Below are 21485 nucleotides of genomic sequence, written 5' to 3' on the forward strand. Positions count from 1 at the left end.
GCCCGGCCGGCACAGAGGTTCAGGGGCCAGCTCGGAGAGGAGGGGGGTTGCTGCTCGGAGGTCCCTCTCCAGTGCATGGTTGGAGATGTCCTGGCAGGTTTATCCAACCCTGCCAGACGTCCCCATCTGTCTGCTGGATGGCAGACCCCTCCACTGGTAGGGATCACACTCCCTTGTGCCTGGTCCCCCATGCTCCCCGGCCACGCACCGCTCCGTTGGTCAGAGCATAGCGTGGGTGTGCACATCTGGAATGCAACCAAGACTGGGCCCACAGCTCACCCTCCGGTTGCTCTGCAGGTAAAGATCCTTCAGCAGTTTCACCTATGGAAACCTTGTTATGACTTTTACTTCTTCTAGATAGTGAAGTTTGATCGTCTTCTCAGAGCTCCACCAGAGACATTGCTGACCCCAGCGGGCCGATCCGAGGACCTCACTAAACCATCCAATCTGTATTAACGACGGGCAGTGTGTACAAAGGGCGGTGGTACAAAGGGCAGGGGCTTAATCAACGCAAGTTCATGACCCGAACTTACTGGGAATTCCTTGTTCATGGGAAATAATTGCAATCCCCAATCCCTAACAAGAACAGGATGCAGCGGGTTACCTGCACCTGTCATGGAAGGGAGACAGATTCTGGTCCAGCTCAGTGTGCGCGCTTGCAGCCCTGGACATCTAAGGCCATCACAGACCTACAATGGCTCTACTCTATCTCGTGTGGCTGAATGCCACTTGGCCCTCTGAGTCATTGAACGCCTCCGTGTCCAGGCCGGGTGAGGTTTCCCGTGTTCAGTCAAATGAAGCCGCTGGCTCCACTCCTCGTGGTGCCCTTCTGTAAAATTCCTTTAAGTTACAGCTACCATACTCCCCCCCATAAATCAAAGATTTAAGTATCCCGGAAGCTGCTCTGCAGGTCATGGGAATAATGCTGCACGATCGCTAGTAGGCATCATTTATGGTTGGATGTTCAATGGCATCTGATCGTGTGCGAACCTCTGACGTACATTCTTGAATAGTGAAAACATTCTTGGCTAATGCTTTTGCTTTGGTTTGCCTTGCCGCGGTACAAGTATGTCACCTTTAGCAGCACAATACGAATGATCCCGGCAGTCCTTCTGACTCATGGCCCCAGTTCCGGAAACCAACAAAATAGAACCATAGTCCAATTTCATTATTCTGAGCTCATACATTCAGGTGACCAGGCAGCTTTGAACACTCTAATTATTTATGAGTTAACGCTTCAGACCTCCAGAACACTGTCAAGAGCAACAAGGGGGTGCCAAGAGGCAGGAACTGGGACAGGCAGTAGCTCGCCTCGCAGCAGACCAGCTGGCCGATCCCAAGATCCAACTACGTGATTTTTAACTGCAGCAACTTTGATATCTGCTATTGGAGCTGGAATTACCACGGCTGATGGCACCAGACTTGCCCTTCAATCGATCCTCATTAAAGGATTTGACGTGTACTCATAATCATGGGTCCTAGTAAGAGTCCTGTACTGTTATTTCACATCACTACCTCCCTGAATCAGGAGTGGGTAATTTGCACGCCTGCTGCCTTCCTTGGATGCGGTAGACGTTTCTGAGGCTCCCTCTCCCGAATCAAACCCTGATTCCCAGTTACCTGTGCTCACCATGGTAGGCACAGAAAGTGCCATTGGAAGTTGATATGGTAGACCTCCGAATGTATCGGCTTAAGGTTATCTAGTCACCGAAGATCCGTCTTTTTCTGATGAATGCACACATCCCGGGAGGACTTAATCTTTGAGACAAGCATATGCTACTGGCAGGATCAACCAGGTAGCTGCACCTGCTGGAGGGTGGCAAAGGGGGAGCTGTGCAGCTTCCTAGGCAGGCCTTCACACCCTCGGGTGCCTGTGGGAAACCAGCGTCAGAACGTGACCCAAGCATGTAGATTGGGTGGCCAGATCGGTCACGTGGGCACTAGCAGCCCAGCCTGCTCCACCATGGAGGGGTGGTAGGGCGAGGCTGGGCCCAGGCACAACTTGTGTCTGAGGAGGGCACCTGCCACACATGCCTCCACACCAGCATGGGGAAGGGTTGGGCGGCACCCCATGGAACAGTCGTCGTCCAGAATAGTTGGGGAAATACGAGGTCGGTGGAGAACGGCAAGGGCAAGGATCATGTGGGGCTGCGACTGCAGGGAACTGCCCGGCTGCTCAGCCTTTGCTCTGCTTGGAGGGGAGATCCACCTATGTAAGAAAGGGGGCACTCTCCTATAGGGCATACCGTTGAGTCAACACCGTTCCAAGGCGGGTGGAATCTAATTGCTTGTAACAAGCAGTCCAACCCTACTCGGACCAAGTGCACCAAATTGATCCCATGATGTGTGGGGAGGCAGATGGAAAAGCCGCCTTACAGTTGATGTGCAAGTCAGCTTTGGTTCTGTTGTCGGCCAGGCACCCTGCTGGCTGGGAAATAAAGTTGACCTATTGAAACAGAGTGCCCCCAGCAGGCCAAACTCTGCTGGCGCATTGTGTGGGGCATGGCCCTTGGCCTGCTTGGGGAGGTGCAGTGGTTTAACCATGGAGTACAGGTGGGGCAGCGAGAACCAAGTAGAGTGCAGACAGGACCCATACACACTGTCTACAGTAAGCCGGAGGAAGGGAACTATGCTTTCTTGTAATCTGTGTACCCTGGTTGACAGAGGAGGCGGTCTGGACAAGTGTCCTGCCTCCTTATAGACCCAACAGGAGTGCATTTCAGATTGGAACTCATCCAGACTTCCAGAGCAGGCAGGCCATCTGGTCTTTTCATTAATTCCTATAGCCAACTACCAGATGGCCGGGATCAGAGAGTGGCCAACTGGTAGTGCAATGCACCCGAATGGGCCCAGGCGCGCAGGGCCCTTGGCCTCCTGGCAAAGACCACCCCCAGCTGTGTGAGGCCCAAGATGTAACAAAAAGATGGTTTTGGGGGAGCAAAATGCAGGGCTCTTGGCAAGGCAGGCAACCGCTAGACGCATGAGAGCTTTGCAGGTCCAGAGGACCTCCCTGGGCATGTAGAGGCTGCTGCTATGTCGAACATAGCTGTAAAATGTCCCTGTTCCATGCAGGACTCCTCGAGCTAGTCCTTGTTTTATTCCACACTGCAAGCCTATGCGAGCAGGCAAGGAGGTTTTATGAGCCCATCCAAATCTAGCAACTTGCACCCCTGACAGTCCAACCTGAAAGTTTGCAACACGTACATGCATACATTGCTGAGGATCAAAAAAGCAATGCTGTTGCACCCAGCTCCAACAAATGCCATGATGACATGCCATGTATGGCCCCTCATGCAGAGGCGTCTTTATGGGAGGGCAAAAAGGGCACTCGTCCCCGGGCCCCTACCTCTGAGGGGGGCCACACAAGGCTGCATGATCTTTAGAATTCAGTTTCCATTGTTGACCAAACATAAATGGCACACTTTAGGATATTGTATGGGCTAGTGCTGAGACTAAACCTATTGCCCATCTGTGTTGACAATAACATTCTGCTCTGCTTAATTCATCCTCTAATGCTTTCTTTGTAAACTGTCGTATACATAGTTTGTGTATCCACAATAGCACACCTCCTGTGGCATTTGTGGGTACCCTATCGATCATGTGCAACAGCCAAAGTTGAAATGCACATTGATACATTTGAGTGCTGCGATGGTGTAGACGATAGCTCAGTGTGTTAGATCAGAGGAAGGAACCTATGCACGTGATTTACAGGAAGGAACCTATGTACGTTATTTACACGTGCCTACATGCTTAACGCTACATATGACGTGTGCTCTATTGCCTGCACAGATCCAAACATTGTTAGGGAGTGCAATGCCATTTCCTGGTGAACGCGATGCCGAACATTGTTAGGGGGTCCAATGTGCATTTCCTGGAGTGTCTAGAGTCGAACATTGTCAGGGAGTGCAACATGTATTTCCTAGCGTGCGCAGAGACAGATTTTTATTTTTTTGGAGGTGTTAAGTGGATTGTGTGCCCCAGTTTATAGCTAGCTTTCCCTAACCGCACCATAAGTGGGAGGGCTCTGCAGAGAGGGAGAGGCCAAGAACGTGGAAGAAGACAGAAGAAGCGTCCACCAGTTACATGTGGTGGTGAGCCTACAAGTGCCCCTGTACAACCTAGGTCCACTATGGGCAAGAGGGGCCAGCCTGCGGAGCAGGAAGTGGTAGCACCCCACGAAGAGGCACAGGTCAAGGAGAAGGGGCGACTAAGGACTTTTCAGATGAGGCGCTAACAATCCTCACTGATTTTGTCATTTAGCACAGACCTGCACACTTGGGCTGGCAGTACCCTTCCTTTGAAGGGCAAAATATACTCAGTGGGACTCCCACTGAGCTTTGGAGACGCCCTCTGTGTAACAAATAATACTGCTTCATTAAATATGTGTTTTTTATTTTTTCAAAATTATAGTTAGTTCAACCATTAAGGTTAAAAAAAGTTCAAAGTTCTTTGTGCAAATAATATCTTGTATTCTTTATTGTGGCAGAGGCTCAAGCCGATGCATTTCGGACATTATGTCCATCTTCAGGGCATGCTCTAAAATATATCAATAAACATGATATTATTATGACTCCCGGTATACATTCATTATTAAAAAAAAATTCCAACTCATCTGCATTTTAATAATTTGTGGGCAACTTGCTTACCTGTTCCAATAGAATCGGTGTGCAATGACTTCTTTAGTCCCATAAAAGTATCAATCAAACACCAAATTGGGTCTCAGTTGTTTGGCTAGCAACTCACGTACTTCACTTCATATATGCTGATTGATGACAAGTCCTTTCGTTCTCACTCAAAGCATGTAAAATACGTTTTTTTAAAAATGGGAAAAAAAAAAAATTTCTGCCCCAAATAGAAAAGTCTATTAAATTATGGTCCTGATAAGGTATACCTTAATGTGGTCGAGCCGTGAGAAACCTTCTTCGGGTCGAATACATGCGCGTGGCAAACCTACGGCTTTGTCTGCACACTGCAGCTTTGATTGTACGGCAATCTGTAAACAGTATGAGGTTTATAAATCAGGGGAAAACCCTCAGTCGATCATAAGTGGGCAGCCATCATTTGTTTAAATAATTGCTTACTTAAAATGTTGGAAAGCGTGTTGCTTGCGAGCTGCATCTTCATGAGTATCGGTGTCCGCGTTGCTAATGGTAACAACACGCTGATGCAGTCCATTTCCTGTTTAAAGCCACACGTCATCACGTCTTGCGTGATGATGTGTTGATGAGTAAATTGGTGTAGACATCATGGGTATTGAAGTTCGAAATATGACTTGTCACCCATACGTGAATTACAACATTCTGATCATCATCAATGATTGAATATCACCTGTGGAAGTGCCCTCAATCGGTGATCAAGTGATGTGTACGATTTTACTATTACTATGCATTGTTGCAAAGCATAATGTTTAAGTGGAAGCTCATGTTCAGAAAACCATGTTACAAAAAACTGCTGATTCAAGCTATTCTGTGTTACTGGGCGCGCGTCATCATGTGTAGCGCAATGGTATATGGGTAGATGAACTGCCATAAAGGATCATGGGTATTGTAATTCGGATCTACAGGAGGGAAAGAGGGATAATAAGGTAATAATAATGGCGCTGATGATTAATAGCGGTCAGTGAATACATGTTTGATAGTCATAATAGACCCATGAATTCAATATTCAAAAAAATTGTTAGTGCACTGGACCATTCTGCACTAGTACTATCAAGAACCAATCTCAGGTATATGCAGGGTGTTAACCACTTGCTATGTAGTGTCTACAAATATCTACTGAAGATGTCAATCTTAATGGTGTTAGATATAAAACACCTTAACAGTGACTACATCCTAAGTTGCTTGAACAAACATCTAGTATACACCATGAACACAGCATCTGGTATATAGCATCATAACTAGCATTTTTCAAAAATATAAATGTCCACATTAGATTAAACTTAGAGAATGCTATAAAAAACAGTGCAAGTATAGTTCTTCATTTAACCCAGACAGGGATACAGATTCAAGTTTGGGAATCCAGAAGGCTCCTCGCTGTTCGAGTTTTTTCGAGATGCTTATATTCAGATCTTTGCTGTTGATGACTTCTAGTATCTGAAAACGGATCTGTGATACTTGATGCTTGTGTTCTTGAAAATGTCTGGCTACTGGAGAGTGCCGATTATTAGTTCTGGTGTTTGATTTGTGCTCATTCCACCTTAATTTAACTTTGCGACTCATTTGCCCTACACATATGAGTCCGCATGGACATTTAATGGCATAAATACAATTTTGGGTATCACAAGTTGCATGATCTTTCAGAAGTATTTTCTCGCCTGTCTTGGAATGAGTAATATTTCCTTTGATAACATTATTGCAATTGTTGCATGAAAGACAGGGAAATGTTCCTGGATGTTTACTTGTTTTTTTCTTCATGCTTTCAGATTGTGTTTTCACCAATAAATCTTTAAGGTTGTGACTCCTTTTGAACGTAAAAATCGGTGGCCTAGTAAACTGGTTCTTAAATTTGATGTCACATGACAATATCGGCCAGTGTTTCAGGATAGTGTTTTTAAGTCTGGTTGTTTGGACTTGGATGAGTGACAATGTCAGTGCAAAGATGCATGAGGGTGTATTCCAGGCGTAACAGGAGGGATGGCCAATTTTTACTGCTATACCAATACACCGATGTGTGGCAAAGGCATGCAAGGCACATTTCATTGGACACGCTCACAGTGTCATGCTTGGGGATAGTGCTTTGTGAACACAGGCTAGGACTTACACAGAATTACAACAAGCTATGGACAACGTCAGAGTCATCCATTCACTGGCCCTGGCTGCCAGTGGACTTGGATGAGCGACAATGTCAGTGCAAAGTGTTCCAGCCTGAAGTTGCAGTGGCTGGCCAAAAGAGGTTTGAGTGAGGTTCATTATACATTTGGAGTCCCAGTGTTTCAGTGACCATGCAAATGTACACTGGTCCTGACCATCTTGGGCTTCCTCACACATGCTTGAGATCCATGTGAGCGTGACTAACCATGTGTCTGGCCCAGGCCAAATTAGCAAAGGGGGTGACAGAGATTATGGCAACACATATGCCTGCATGCAAGTTGGCTCAGCAAAATTAGAGGGGACACTTCCACATTGTGCAAGTAGACAGGATTGAAAATGAGTAAGGGCTCAGAAATGATGCACAGACCTCCATCCGTCCACTGATAGGACTTCCGCTCTCATACATGTCTGTAATTATGTATGTTGTCCAAGGATGCAGGGCCCAATATGCGCCAACATGATTGCACAGGTCACTGAATGTCTGTCACCTGTGCCTTTCAAGTTACAGTGTTCACAGTTTCAATGTGTGATATATGTGTGGCTGGCCCTATTATGTCAGTATGCCTTGTAATTCACATATGCATGTTCAGCCAGGTAGCCATGCCTCTGTATATTGTTGTATTTCTTTGTGTAGGCGATGACACAGCAGATGAGGAGGGGGGGGGGGATGAGGATGAGGGTAAGGCACAACCATCCACCAGTGCAGTCTGGGGTGCTGTGCCCAGTGAGAATCCACTTGTGCTGCAGAGCATCCTCAGCAGGCATGTTGACTGTTCCAATGATGCTGGAGAATCCGATGTGGAGGGCATACTGGGGGATCTGGTGGAGGACACACCACTGAGTAGTTCAGATGCCATAGAGCTACCTGAGGCCCTGGAGGTTGCTGACTCTGAGGAGAAGAGCCAGGAGACCCTGGGCCTGGCTTTGGGAAGCCCTGCATCAATGCTGGATTCAGTGTCTGCAAGATTGCCTTCGCTCATCATGGAACCAGCAACGGAGGCTGGTGTCAATTGGAGGGTTGCAGACTGCCAACCAATGACAGTGCACTCACTGCGACGGGCCCGGGCTTTGGCATCCTGGCTTGGTAGGCCTGGCACACCTGGTGGACGAGTGCCTGCCAGACACCAGAGTGGGAGGAGGAGTTGCTGCTTGAAAGTGCCCAATGAGGCGAGGTCCTGCAGGAGATGGCCGGGGACATCCATCGTCTGGCTGAACATGTCATGTCCTCAATCCAATTACTGCACACACTAACAAATAACGCTGATTGCTCCAGGTGGGCTGAGAGGACATGCAACAATAGAGGTTGGCAATTCGCGAGGATGGTTCGAGTCTCAGGCAATCCCTGCATGAGGAATGTTTGGCCTCTAGAGGCAGGTAATGGACACCTTGAAGGGAACACTGCATATGTAGAAGTTGGCCTCAAGGGAATCCCAACGTCAAGATGTGGAATCCCACATTAAATGCCTGCCAGCAGACTGCGCATGTGCGCGCGACGCATGCGGAACTAAAATCAAAGGCTCCCGGCGGCCGCTACTATTATCCTGAATTCTTTTCCACTCTACGAGAACCAATCTTGCCTCAACCGCCCGCAAACGGTGGCGGACCCACTAGAGCTGCTGACGCTGCACTCCGGAGAGAAACCGGAGCGGGGGACGCCAGAACCAGCCCGCGGACCGCTGGCGGATGACTCGCGGCCATTGCGGCGCGGGCGGGAGAAGAGGATTGCCCCTCCCCCCCCGGAGACGCTGAGTTCGCTGTGGCTCCCAGGCGAGGTTGACGCTTGGAACGAGACCCCCGGCGCTCTCCGGGAGCCGTTGAGCAGCCGCTGAGGGCCCCCCCCACCTGCTCCACCCTTGGGACAACAGCTGCTCACACACCTCCCGATCCACGAGAGCAATGCATCCAGAGAGACTTTGCACCGCCAGCCTTCCCAGCGGGGCCTCCTCCCTCCTACCCCCTGCCCCCCTCATCAGCAAGACTACAATACCCAGGGTCGAGCGGCAGCAAGAGCCGAGAGCTGCGCTCCCCCGCTGAGGGAAGACACGCTGCAACTAGAGGCACCCACGGCTAGGTACACGGGTGTGGGGGGTAGATGTTTTGCTTTGTTTCCCCCCCACGACCCCTTTTTGCAACTAGCCTGCTGCAGAGGCCACAGAGCACAGCTGCGCCATAGACCCACGAGCCACAAATGCAGCTAAACGACACTGGGAGTGTGGGGATGAAAAGATCCTCTTCTCACAACCAAGTGAGCCCCCCCCCGGTCCACGGTGGACCCCAAGACTTGGCGTAAACGGTGGAACTGCCCTGCCCCTCTCTTGGGACCACCCCGAGCGGCTTAAATCATCGCCCGAAACGCAGTACTCGCAGGGGGCCACCCTATGTAGCGGAGACAGGCGCTGGCCAGCCCACAACAACGGTAGAACAGGGGCACAGTCCTCCCCACGAGATCCCTACGCACTTTGGCCTAGAGCCCAGATACCACGGGGGCCACTCTACACACCATGCCACTAAGCGAGGCTGAGCGACGACACTGCGGCCATCCCAAACGTAACTTTGGCAGCGGCTCGCAGTGTGCACCCTGCGCAGCCTATACACATTCGTCTGCCCCGAGGGGGAGCATCCAGATCCCTGCTACACAGAGCCCGACCAAAGCATGGGAAAGGAGAAAACCAAGAGGCAAACGCTACAGAGCAAGATGGATCTCTACACCGTGGGGGCCCCTCCCCAGCGCGAGCCTCAACCCCCAGAAGAAGAGAGTAACCCTGGAGAACTCAGAGACCCTCCTATCTCTTTGTCAGACCTTATGAAAGCGATTGGGGACTGGAGGACGTCCTTGGAACTTAAAATGGGTGGCCTATCCTATGAGGTGTCCCTTATACGCCAGGACCTCTGCAACTTGTCGACCAGGGTGGGGGAAGAGGAACAGAGGGTGTCTAACACTGAAGATGCGGTCCATCGCATGGAACAGCAGCTCACCGCGATTGCCCAAAAAGTGACCCAACTGGAAAACCGCGCCGAAGACAGTGAGGGGAGGGCGCGACGCAATAATCTCAGGATCCTCGGTATACCAGAGAAAGAGGAAGGCCCCAGCGCAGAACTCTTCCTAGAAGATTGGCTCACTCATATCTTTGCCCCGAAGAAGCTATCCAAATTATTTTCGGTGGAAAGGGCACACAGAGTCCCCACCGGCCGACCTATACCGGGTGCCCCGCCCAGAACAATGATTGCACGCCTACTGAATTATCGCGACCGAGATGCGATCCTACAAATGGCAAGGGCCATGGGCCCGATCACATACAACGGCTACAAGGTCGGTTTCTATCCCGACTACACGAAAGAAGTCCAAAAAGCCCGCCAGTCCTTTGACTCCGTTAAGAGGAAGCTCCAGTCACTATCCATCAAATATGCCCTCTTCTTCCCGGCATTGCTATAAGTCCAGTATGAGGGGGCTACTCACTTGTTTTACAACCCCAAAGATGCATGGGACTGGCTTGAAACTCATGTCCTCACGGACTCCAGCGGGAGACATGGGCTATCGGGCCCACCCGCGCAGCGACCCCGACCTGGGAGACCCTCGCCCCCTCGCCCCCCGTCCGATGCGGACGACGACGCGTCAAGGACCCCTACGGAAAAAGGGTGAATACCCGGTACTGAGGGGCCCAAACTGCAGATTGGTAGAATGGAAATGCTCACCTAGCGGCCGCCGCCCCCTAAGGCTACGCACGCGTTATCACAGCCGGGTTATCCCGAAGAAGTTTATAAAGTTATAGGTTCAATGTTTGGGCGACAGGTGCTCCCAGTTGGGGGGGAAGTACAGGGTGGGGGGGAGTTCAAGGACTGTAAAGAAACCGAATCAAGAAACAAGAAGGCAAGACACATAGAAGAACTGGCAAGGGAATCAAGTACTGTCTATGGGCAAGACCACAGACATAATCATCATCCAGGCAGCAGATATACCAACCCGAGACGACCCCCGGACATCTCCCCCGAAAGTACAGCGCTGCACACCTCTCGAGTGTACATGACTACCATTGATCCTCGATGTCCAGATAAGCGCCCCACGCAGATAGAATGTACTCCAACAAGGTGACCGTGCTCTCCTGGAACGTCAACGGCCTCGGCTCCAGCATAAAGCGAAGACTGGTGCTCCAGTACCTTAACCGTTACTCGCCTGACATTGCCCTTTTAAACGAAACGCATTTGCTAGGCACGAGCACAAACTTCTTCAAAAGGTCCAACTACTCGCACGCCTACCAGGCTGGATTCACAACGGGAGCTAGGGGCACGATGATCCTGGTTCACAAGCAAGTCCCCCTGCAGGTCAGGAAGGTCAAGACCGACCCCCGGGGCTGCTATGTTATGATACTGGCTGACATCTGGGGCGAGAAATGGGGCCTCGCTGCAATTTACGCCCCCCCCTCACAGACGAAAGAACTACTCTCCGAGCTACAGAGCCGGTTACTAGAAGATGAGGCCGATGTATGGGTGATTGGCGGGGACTTTAATGAAGTGATGAACACTGCAGTCGATAGATCTCACAGGAGGTCAGGTACCGGCCCTGAGCCCACACCACTCGCCATGTTCGCCGAAGCTCTGGGTATGACGGACGCATGGCGCTCGCTCCACAACAACGAGGCTGGGTTCTCCTTCTTCTCAGTCGTCCACAAGTCATTCTCCAGAATCGATTATGCCTTCATCCCCCGCAATATAAATCACAGGCTCCTTGACGCGGAATTCCTCGCAAGAGTTATTTCTGACCACTCTCTGCTCCTATTGTCCATGAAGAACTCCGGCCGTGGTCCGGATCGTAATTGGCGCCTGAACACGTATCACCTACGCCTCCCCGAAATTGCAGAGGAACTGGAAAAGAAGACAACAGAATATTTTGAAAACAACGAAGGATCAGTGGATTGCCCAATCTCGCTCTGGGAGGCGTATAAGACTGTCCTCCGCGGGGAAGTTATCTCGGAAGTTTCAGCCTACCAAAGACGACAAGTCCAAAAGATCAAAGAGGCAGAAGTGCATGTCCTGGAGCGCGAACGGCGAACCCTAGAACACTGCACCCAAGAAGCGAAGGAGGATCTGATTACAACACAAGAGGCCCTTAGCAACCTGGCTCTAGACAATGCACGAATAGCCCATCAGTTAGTCCGGAGCCAAATCTATGAACGAGGCGACAAGGCGAATAAGACACTGGCCTGGTTGGAACGGCGCGAACAGACCAAGGGACATGTGCGGGCAATTGAATCTCCAGACGGAACGCTCCTCACAGACGACTCGGACATTGTTGCGGCATTCGCCGCCTACTATGAGAAACTATACTCCACCGGCCGAGAGCCTGCCTTCCGAACCCGCATGCTACCTTGACCAGATCGAGATCCCGAAGCTCTCTCAGCGCCAAACAGACCTTCTGAACGCCGAAATCACTGTCACCGAGGTGCAAGAGGCGCTCGCACAGCACCAACCTGGGAAGACCCCAGGTCCTAATGGGTTCCCTACAGAAACATGGAAATGCCTCGGCGGCTCACTGCCCTACCACATGCACCGTATGTTTCTACGCAGCAAAGAGCTGGGGGCACTCCCCCCGGACCTCAGGAAGGCATGCATAATCGTCATACATAAACCCGGGAAACCCCCGGAGGAATATGCCTCCTATCGCCCAATATTCTTGATCAACGGCAAAGCCAAGGTCCTCGCAAGACCACTAGCCAACAGACTGCTGCAAGTTATAGAGACCCTGGTCCACCCCGACCAATGCGGATTCATGCCCAACAAATCCACCCGCATGAACCTGCGTAGAGTTCAGCTGGCGCTAAGCAGAGCCAAGGAAATACCAGCCCCACTGGCCCTCCTGGCAGTGGACTTTGAAAAAGCATTTGACTCTGTAGAATGGGAGGCTTTGTGGGCAATCATGGCTCGGATGAACCTGGGGCAAACATTTATATCGTGGGTTAAACTCCTGTATGCACACCCGGAGGCCACGGTAAGGGTGAACGGCAGGTCTTCTCGATCATTTCCCTTGGGTCGTGGTACGAGACAGGGGTGCCCCCTCTCCCCGCTGCTTTTTCTCTTGGCCATAGAACCTCTCGCAATTGAGCTTAGGGCTAACACTAATTGGTCAGGGTTTGCCTGCCCGGGGGGGGAGAGGACCGACTATCCCTCTACGCGGACGACCTCCTCATATACCTCAGTAACCCACGCACTTCCTGCCCGATTGTCTCCCGCATCCTTAGGGAATACCAGCGCTTTGCAGGCCTTAAGGTAAACGAAACCAAAACCATTTACTTCCCGATCCAGGGAGACGAGTGTGCGATCCCTGAAACCTGCCCATATCATGTCTCCATTAGAGAACTCAAATACCTGGGCATAAGACTCGACCCGACACTGGGTGGGTTCCTGCAACTCAACTTACAACCAATAATCGACCGGTTCAATAGGGACACCTCCCACTGGCAATCACTCCCACTATCACTAATGGGCAGAGCGGCGCTATTCAAAATGTTGACCCTCCCCAGACTGTTGTATGTACTTCAAAACGCCCCCCTTGTCATGCCCCGAGACACCTTCGCACTCATAGACAGACGCCTTCGTTCGCACACTGCTGTGGGGAGGGAAACAACCCAGGATCGCCCTTGAAACGGTACAGCGATCAGTGTGGGAGGGAGGCATCGGTTTACCATGCATACGCACCTATTACCTTGCAGCCCAGATTGGGGTGGTAAACGACTGGATACACGCAGATCCCACACTCCCCCACATCCGCCTTGAAATAGAGAGCATGACCCCACTAACCCCACTACAGACCCTGCACGCCACCCACGACCAACCCCCGTTGTTACCCAAAATGACACGCCACATTTGCCGGGCCTGGCGGGACGTGCACAAACTAATAGGCTGGAAAGGTAAACCAACACTATCTCAACCCCTATGGCACAACGCACTCCTCCCGGAAATAGTAAAGATGGGCCCCTTCGGTCACTGGTGCGTGAAAGGGATACACACACTAGCGCATGTGATACAAGAAGGCCACCTCCTTGACTTTGAGGCCATGCAAGAGCGATTCGACCTCGCACCCATGGACCGGTTTCGACATGCGCAACTGGCCCACGCCATCCGCACCCAATTCCCTGATACGACAACCATACCCCCCTGTACTCCCATTGAGACCAACATCCTTCCGCAATACATTGACTCCAAGGTCACTTCCACGCTCTATCAAGCCCTTAACTCCTTTGGGGCGACGCAGCTAGATGAGCTCAAAGAAAAATGGGAAAAGGACATAGGTCAAATGGAACCAGAGGACTGGGTAGAGGCATTGATGTCCCCTAGAGAAATAGGTATAGACTCCAAACTCAGGCTTATACAACTGAGGATCCTCCACCGCACATACTATTCACGCACTGCCATGGCCAGATGGGGGGGACTGGAAGACGGGACATGCCTCAGGTGCAAAACAGAACCCGCCACTTTTTACCATATGTTATGGGACTGCCGAGTCTTACAGGTCTTCTGGGAGAACTGTATCAACAAGATCGCAGCCACCCTGGCGACACCAATCCCCAGGGATCCCAAAATGATACTGTTGGGAATCCGAGGTGAAGTGGATCTCTCGAAATATGAAAAAATATTTCTGGCATTTGGGGCAGGCAAAAGATTGATTGCGACTAGCTGGGGCTCTGCCGACCCTCTATCTGTGAACCGCTGGAGCAATGAGCTGGACAGATGCGCGGCCTCGGAGCGCCGGATTTATAATGCACGGGGTTGCCCCCGCAAATTCGGGAAAATATGGAGTAAATGGCTGGACGCTAACTGAAATGTGCCGTTGAAAATAGAAATGTACTGTTATAAGGTTACCTGCCTTATCCCACAAATGCCTGATGGCTCCCGGCCCGACTGGGTTCCTTTTGCTTTTTTTTTTAAAACTGCCTTACTACCATGATCTGATGTATGCCTTTGATTCATGTCTGTTTTGTTGTTGTGTTACTAAAACGTAATAAACAGAATTATTAAAAAAAAAAAATGCCTGCCAGCAGAGATGTTGGCCTGAAGGAGATCTCAGCATTAAGACGCAAAATCCCACAGTAAATGCCTGCATGCTGCGATTTTGGCTTTATGGAAATCCCAACATCAAAACGCAGAAGTCCAGAGTAATTGCCTGCAGGCAGAGATGTTGGCTTTAAGACAATCCCGCAGTCAAGACGCGGATACCTTGAGACAGTCTCTGCATGATGAAATCTTTGCCACAAGGGACATCCGGCGCCAAGAGATGGCTCCCTTGAGGCAATCGCTCAACATGCAGTTGGAGATGTCAAGGGTGAGCATACACAATGGGCTTTATTACGAGTTTGGAGGTAGCCATGCCGTCATTACTGGCATGGCTACCACCAAACTCGTGTCCGGGTCCCGAAAAAGGGGAATTACCGAGCCATTCCAACTTTTGCAGGCCCGGTAATTCCCATAGTCGGGACCCGGACCCGGTACGTCCCCATTCCCATTTGAGCCCCCGTTGGGCTCAATGGGAATGGGGAGGATGCCAACAACGGACTCGTTAATGACGGGTCCATTGTTAGCATCCTGTTCTGCTCGTGGGTGCCGATATACATGTCTGGCCAGACCAGACGTGCATACTGCCACCCGCGAGCAAACTCGTAATGTGGCGGCCGTACCGACACCGTTCAAATCACGGCCGCCAGGCTGGTAATGAGGCCCAATGTCTCTGTGGCCACTCGCGATGTGCATCACCAGGACCTAGTAGTGACTGGGACCGTCATGCATGCATTGATCTCACAAGTGGCCGTAGCCAATGAGGAACAGGCTTTTGCACTGCGTGGTCAGAGTGCACCAACCGAGGATCCACCACAGGTTGGTGGTCCCAGTTGGACCACGCAGGTGTTTCCTTTGGCCATGTACACACACACACGCCTGTCCTCTTCTTAATGTGCTTTGGTGTCCATTAACCCATGGAGGGGACATGGTGTTTTACTTATTTTTTCTACCATTTCCCCCACCTCCCTCACTCACCCAATGTCGACTGTTTTAGGGTTTTCCATTTGGATTGTTGCCCCCTTCCAAGGTGGACTGTATTTGTTTTTGACCCCCGTCTAAAGTGGACTTTGTTGGTTTTTTACCCCCGTCAAAGGTGGATTGGATATGTATTTTTATCCCCGTCCAAGGTGGACTATGGTATTTGTTTGTCCTCATCCAGGGTGGACTGTGTCATTATTATTTTTCCCTCATGTCAGGGCCATTACCGTCTGGAGGGCTTTTCAAGCTGGAAGACTAAACATGCATCCATGCTCTGTGGAGTCAACTGATGTGGTTTTGTGGACTGTTACAGCATCCCACATACATATGCACATTCCATTCCACATTCATGTGTATCTGTGCAGTGTGTATGACTGACTCCTTTATCTGGTCCAAACAAAGGTTCAATGTCATTTTAGGTATCTTGCCTCATCCAGTGCCCACACTCCCTGATATGGCCCCCTAGGCACCCTATTTCCACCCAGGTTCCCAGGACCCCAGTCCCTCTGCTGGACCCCGGCCCTCCTAGCACAAATGTAGAGGCCCAGTGTAAGGTTGAGGTGATGAGGGATTCACATCACCACAGCTGTACCAGTAGGTAAGATTGTGCACTGTCAAGCTTGTTCATGGCTGCTGAAATATGCACCTCAATTGTGGCATGAAGTGGAACATGCATGGTTTGCATGGATGATGTGATTTGGTAATGTTTGGTAATGGTCACTGTCACTGAAGATGTGTGCATATCTCCCTGATTTCTGATTGCATATCCACAACTTGCTGCATGGAGACCGTCTCCTCGGGATGTTCCTGTGCATGTGCTTTTGGTGAGGACTAATGCAGCCCCTTAATTTCGTGTGTGGCATTCCATTTGCGCTCCTCTCATGTCAGCCTTGCAGGCCATCTCCTACCAAGTGTCATGTCCACTATCCACTACATGATCTGGGGTGGACTGGCCTATTGGGTACTGTGGTAATTTCACAGTGGGCCTCTGCACCCTGGGTCTCGTTTGTGTGGTGTTTCCACATTTTCTCATGGGAATCGGGTTGACCTTGTAGTTGAAGTGTGATATGGGATCACTTTGGGTATCCTTCCCATGGCCTCTTTTGGTTCCCAGTCTAGCCCTGTCCATGTTGCATGGGTATGCAAAACACCTGACTGTCTCATTCCACATAGGTGGATGATCCAGTTGACATGTATGGGTGTGGGTGATGTGTGTAGTTTGCGGTGCATTGCTGGTGAGGTGCAGGTGTCAGATGCTGTTATGTCCTTCTCATGTGTCATGTTGCTGATGTGTTTCCATTCATATGGTTAAGTATTGTTGAGTGAGAGGGGTGTGTTAGCATACCTTTTTATTTGTGTTTGTGTAGCTTGTGGTTTTCTAGTTTGATTACTAGTATTCCTGGATAGCAACTTCATGTTTAGACAGGGACATTTTGAGAGTGTCATAGACCGGCATGTGGAGGGGCCTGGGCACCTGTTGATTATCCCCATTGCAGGAGCATGTACATGGCAGTGGTGTGTTGAGGTGGACAGGTCAGGCAGCAATGGTGTGGAGGGAAACATCCCAAAGCTGGCAATCGGTGTGCCCTTTCTTGCACTTGGGGAATGCCAGGGAAGCACATGGTATGGTGACATTGTGCCTGGGGATGGCTTCAACCTGTTTATGATTTTGTGCTTGTGACAAGGATACTTTTATTTCCACTTGCTATGACTGTGCTGGTGGTTTGTGCACTGGATGTGATGGATGTGGATGGGGTAGTGTTGCATTTTTCGTGTTATGGAACACACACAGTTTGCCCATCACAGACACATTCTCAAGGTGTTGCATTATGGAAGCTGGATTAGCCTGATTGCATCATTGAAGGGCATCAGGAATGTGGATTCACTGTGTGTGCTCCACAGGGTTTGCAGTTCAGGTGAAGTATGTTTGTACAACCTGATTGTGTGTGTCCTGTCCTTATGCCCTTTGGCCTACTAAACGAATGGATGGTGCCTGTAGATGAGGACAGTGTCCTTCCGGCAGCTCTACTGCTATGCCACAACGTGTGGCAATATTGTGCAGGACACAACATGCTACAATGTTCTTGTATACTAGAGGGGGTGCATATAACAATATGCCACCTTAGTGGTCAGGAAGCGGAAGCGTGACTGGAGCACACTGAATGTGACCTCCACTATGTCCCTAGTGGCTATGTGGACTGTGTTGTAGCGTTCCTCACCTGTGGTGGCTGGAGTCCTGATGGGTGTCAACAGTAATGCTGACAGTGGGTAGGCACTGTCCCCTGCAAATTGGGTTATTGTTTTCCCTGATTGTCATTACTTGTGTTCATGTGTGCCATATGACTTCTTGTGTGTGCGTGATAATTGATACTCCCCCTCGAGCCAGGTGTTTGCAAAGGTTCCCGATGGAAGGGCCTGGTATATGGGGGAATGGCGGAAGATGGATGTAGCTGTCATGGGTGCATCCCGGGTAATTGGCATTGGCATGCATAATGTGTCCTTTGACATCACAGATCATATGCGCATTGCAGGAATGCCAATGTTTCCTGTTGTGATAGATGTGCTCAGTTTTTCCAGGGGGCTGCAGCGCTACATGTGTGCAGTCAATGGCTCGCAGGACCTGTGTAAAGTATGCAACTGTGTAGAATTTGTGGCACACTCTCTGACTTGCCTGCAGTGTGTGTGGCATGTATATGTGCCTATGCACAAGTGCTAGGATTCAGCGCAATACCTTGGGGAGGCACCTGGAATGTGTGATCTGTGATATGCCCTTGACAATACCTGTGGTGTGCTGGAATGATCCAGTTGCCAGGAAGCGTAAGGCTGATAGTACTTTTGCAAAGGGGTATCTCTGCCTGCAATCACATGGTGGGTGAGGCCAGGTCATTCTCCCACTCCCTGGCCAGCTCTAGGTTGACATGGGGGGGGGAATCGGTATCTTCCATACTCCTCCTCATCTGGCATCCCAAATAATGTGGCTTATGAATGGAAGATTTGGCCACTCCTCCTCATCCTCCTCCTCCTCCTTCTTCCATGTAGTATGATCAGTGCTAGTAATGCAGAGTCCGGCATTGTGGGAGTCCTATGTTCATTGCAGATTGCGCTTTGATACATGAGCTTTCATTGCGCTTCGCAAAATGTGCCTTCTTCTTTGGACTCCAGACAATTGCCCGATCTCTTCTGTGAATAGGGTTTCCTCAGCGCCTGGTAGGGTGTGTTTGTTGTTTGCATGGTGCCTGCCTCCCCGCAACCATGTTCTTTCTCATTTTCAGCCTTGAATGGGGATTTTGTATGTTCTGCCCCCTATTTAGCAAAATGCAATTTAGTATGGCCTAGCGCAAAGTCTGATCTGTGAATCGGGAATTGTTCATTAGCACAGCGCAAAGTGTATTTTTACCGCGCACGGAAAGTCACTTTGCACCACGCTAATTATTTTGTAACTGAGGCCCCATGTCACAAAATAAGTTTATGCTGAGTATGATCTGGAAGCACACATGATTAAGTTATCTGACAGGAGGGCTTTTTCATTAGCACATGCCCAGGTTTACTAAATGAAAGGAATCGAGTACATGCCTGTTTGAAGAGTGTCTGAAACAATTGAAGCACATACCACGCCCAGCCACTGCATGCACTGCCTTCCAATAAAAGATTAACCGGGTCGAGCTTAGATGTTTCCTTCCTGGGGTCACTGCGGAGCAGAAGAATCATTTGGTCAGAGATTGTCTTGTCTTAATAGCATCCAGGTGCACACCGGGGTGGACTGGTCTGCAGTCGGAACTCTGGGGATTTCCTGGCAGGCTTATGCATCACCGGCCTTGATGTCCAAATGTTCAATGGAAAAGGCGCTGGGCTTGCTCAAAATGTGTAATATGGGGACACTCTGAAAATGTTTTCCAGGGCCTCTTTTGGTTCCCAGTCCACCCCTAGGTGCACAGGTCTAAATCTCATGACGGGGTGATCGATAGCGATGTGCATGGTTCACAACTTGTCACTCTTCATGAAGTGTTGAAAGACATCCCTCCAACCTTTGCACAGAGGAGTGGAGAGAAATAAAGGAGGCCGTGATTACCAGTAAAGAAAATACCACTTCTCTCAGATCAATCATTATGTGTTTGGTAAAGGGGACTGCAAAAAATAATGCCTCTCTGGGGATCTGAGGCTCACTACCTCTTTATTAAACTACCACGACTGTGACAGTGAGCCCATAACAGGCATGCAGCACTTTGAAAATACCACATGCAGCATTTCCTAAATTCTGCATTTGAATTTAGAAATGTGTTTTCAATCCCTGTTTGGGGGGTAGAAATGCACCTTGGAAAGCAGTGGTTCATACCACAAATGTACATGGAACGGAAATTCACCAAAGGGGCGTAATCACCTTTCTTTACATCCCACAGAAAGGTGGTGGGTTTAGCGCATGGGCAACTGAGATTTCTACAATCTCACCATTTTGTTTGTGGACACATCCTTCAATGCACTGTGGAAGGGTTGGTTGAAAAAATATACCTCTTACTTTTTGATGGAAGTAAAACACGGAATAAATGCAATGCACATTTCCAATTTATTATCATGTGGTATTCACTACATGCAGTATCCGGTTCTATGCCAAAATATCGACTTTCTTACCAACTCTCTGAAAATGCCCCATTTTGATGGACCCCGCTTTTCAGATGACTTGGATTTTTGGTGTAACTGCGGTATTGTATCCCCACAACCTCTTCCCTGTTGCCTCTGGCTATCCCTTATAATGTCCCTTGTTTTTAGACTTCCTCCTCTTTTATTGAATGTTTTTCCCATTTTAATATGTTCGCCTTAAACCTCTTCCCTGTTGCCCCTGGCTATCCCTTATAATGTCCCTTGTTTTTAGACTTCCTCCTCTTTTATTGAATGTTTTTCCCATTTTAATATGTTCGCCTTAAACCCGGGGACAACCAGGCTGCCTATTGCCGACATTGCAAGTCATCAGAAAGGAGTTGTCGAAAGGCGATTTGTCAGTTTCTATTAGTCAAACGCACTTAACTCTGCACTATTCCAGGAATAGCTCATATGGTAATAACTCATGTACTCATGACTAGACAGATGGTAAAAATAGGCGGTATTCCAAGCACTGCATGGATTTACCGTTCCCGTCTACCTGATAGTGAGGGCCTCTGGTGTGTTGTCTGAGTAATCTCTCCACAGGGAATCATTCTGTGGCTTCTGGATTGTATACAATGTTCACCTGATCCAGTGAAAGGTGGATTTAGCCGTGCTCCCACTGATGTGGACGCAGTGGGTCGCGCAGATTCTTTCTGTCGGCACAGCCATATTTAAAATCTGCTTCCGGCGAAATTGTTAATCTGGTGTTGATGGTGAGCCTAGACCACTTCTGTAATCTGTTGGATTGCCCCAGTGTAAAGAGTGCCGAGAACTAGCCCTCCAATGTGCTGCCCTTTCTGCAAGACAACCCATGAAGTACACCATTACCCGTGATGGTCAGATGTGTATGGTTTTTCAATAGGTCAGAGTTAGCTAGGAAGCAGGGATAAATACAAGGTTTCCATGAGTGATGGCACCCTTTGCCAGACTCCTATGATGATAAGGAGTCACGCTCAGCTTCAGGTGTTATGAAGTCCATGGGGGGTCAATTTGTGGATTGATAAAATATGTTCA

At 49.7% G+C, this 21485-nt stretch overlaps 1 protein-coding gene across 3 annotated transcripts in view; it reads left to right on the forward strand.

The window, feature by feature from the left end:
* Window positions 1-21485, forward strand: part of HNF4A (hepatocyte nuclear factor 4 alpha) — an 801419-nt gene that overhangs the window by 720314 nt on the left and 59620 nt on the right. The gene's annotated exons all lie outside the window — the stretch shown is intronic.

Source organism: Ambystoma mexicanum, chromosome 3p, assembly GCF_040938575.1.
Source record: "Ambystoma mexicanum isolate Mex_15411 chromosome 3p, UKY_AmexF1_1, whole genome shotgun sequence".
NCBI classification, from domain to species: Eukaryota; Metazoa; Chordata; class Amphibia; order Caudata; family Ambystomatidae; genus Ambystoma; species Ambystoma mexicanum.